The following is a 2,250-nucleotide window of genomic DNA, read 5'->3' on the forward strand; positions in this document are numbered from 1 at the left end:
GTAGCCTTTGATAACTTACTTTTTTTCACAAAATGGAATGTTGATAAATGAAGCTCTTAAAATTGATTTTAACTGCTATATAATATTCCATTGTATGACTACCACAGTTTGTTTATGCATTTTCTTGTTGATGGTTATTTAGATATTGAATTTTTGCTATTATAAACACTGCTTGAATTAGCATTCTTACATGTCTTCTCGTGTAATCTGTGAGAGTGTCTCTTGGATATAAACCTGGGATTTTGTTGAATTGTAAGGTATGAATCTTCAACTTTACTAGATAGAAATTTCTAATTTATACCTCAAATGGTAATAGATATAATTAATAGCATCTTAATCATATTAAGTTTTTCTCTGAACCTAGTGTGTCTCTCAATTTAGTCTTTTATGCTTTTAAATAAATTTGTATGATTTTTAATTAATAATCTAATGCATCTTTTGTTAGATTTCTTTCTAAGAAGTACTTTTAAAATTATATATTTTACCAAGTAGGTACTAGACTTATCAGGGGGATCACTTTGTAAATTATATAAATGTCTAATAACTGTACACTTGAAACAAAATATTGAATGTCAACTCTAATTGAAAAATTAAAATTAAATAAAATTACATATTCTATTTTATTATTATTGGTATATAGGAATGCAGTTGACTTCTTTATATTGACCTTATATCCAGAAATCTTATTGAATTTTCTTATTCTAATAGTTTATATATTATCTTAGATATTTCTATGTAAGACTGTCCTGTTACTTGGGAATGTTAACGGTATTGCTTCTTCCTTTCCAATGCTTCCTTTTAAAAAAAAATTGCACTTAGGACATCTGGTACAGTGTTTAACACTTCTCTTGTTACTGACATGAAATCTTAGCATCTCACTGATAATAATATGTTTGCAGTAGCTTTTTGGAAGACACCATGCCTGGTTAAGGAGGTTCCTTTCGGTGGTGGAAATTGTGGGTAGACTTGCACAATCTCAGTTTCATGTGCCTCTCATACTGCTGAAACTGGAAAGCTGAACCTCTGCATTTTCTCAGATTCCTTCATAGTTAGGTTCTCTGATATGAATTAGTGTCCCTTAATCAGTGAGTCTTGAATTTGAAATTGTGAATCATAGCAGACATGGTGGGCCAGCGATGGTAGCTACAGTTTTCCCTTTAAAAAACAAACAAACAAAAAAAACCCAGGAGCTTCTTAATTGTCAGAAACACATACCTAACTGCAGTGAGGTTTTAGGAACTGTTCCTGAAGTTTCTGCATCTCTCCCAATAGGTAGGTAGGTAGGTTATTTAATACCTTGTAGGAGATACTTTTCTGCTATTACATACTACACTCTTCCTTTTAACTTTATATAAATTATAAGTATATATTTAATGCTCACTACCAGTCTTATATTAATTTATTTTTCGTCATTTTGGTTGTCTGAAGCTTGTTCTCCACCTGATTCCCAGGAAGGTCTCGTGGGAACAGAATTTCCTGGGTTTTGATAACAGTTTGTGCCCTTTAGTTTCTGAACTTGTTGAAGGAGTCTTTTGTTTTGTTTTAATAAATCCATATGTTTGTTTGTTTATTTATTTAAGTTTAAATCCTTGAGGGGTACAGCATTACACAGATCTTGTGTCCAATGGTCTTAGCAGGAAAGTTGCTTCGGAATCTGGCACGAACCATGCCACTGTTTCCACAAGCATGAGTCACCTTTCCCCAGATAACTCTGGTTTTGTTCAGTTTGCCACCAGGAGCTACTGTATTGTTCTCTGCTTTGTACACATAAGCACATCTCTTGCATACATATCAGTATTATGTCAAGCATAAGCACCTTCAATTTTAAGAAGAGCTGTGTGCTTGCTCCCTCTGGTTCCAGAGACCCCGCTTATAGCCAGCAAAAATGGCCTCGGACCATAGCCTTGCAGACATATTTGTCCTTTTAGAAGTCCTGTTCCCAGAAGGATGCCACAGGCTGCAAAATGGCTTAAAGAGGAAAGCAAATAGGAGACTTTTTTTTTTTTGAGTAAGAGTTTTGATTCAAATCATTTTTCTGACTTTACAGAGCTCCTTCTCCTATTACTTTTGAATATATATACACATACATACATATACATATATATATGTATGTAAAACAGAGTGGCTTACTTTCTGAGATTTCTTGGTTTTGTTTTCCTGTTTCACTTTATTTGAACCTTCACTTTTCTTTGCCTCTGTTGTCTCTATCCTGCTCAAGTTTTATTCTGTTTCCTGCATTTCCTCCCCAGC

The 2,250-nt window shown here is 33.6% G+C and overlaps 1 pseudogene; it reads right to left on the reverse strand.

Annotated features, from left to right (window-relative positions):
• Nucleotides 1–1,384: 1,384 nt before the first annotated feature.
• Nucleotides 1,385–1,986, reverse strand: LOC102884659 (annotated as a pseudogene).
• Nucleotides 1,987–2,250: the final 264 nt, after the last annotated feature.

The sequence above is a fragment of the Pteropus alecto genome, unplaced genomic scaffold (assembly GCF_000325575.1).
Source record: "Pteropus alecto unplaced genomic scaffold, ASM32557v1 scaffold42, whole genome shotgun sequence".
NCBI lineage: Eukaryota > Metazoa > Chordata > Mammalia > Chiroptera > Pteropodidae > Pteropus > Pteropus alecto.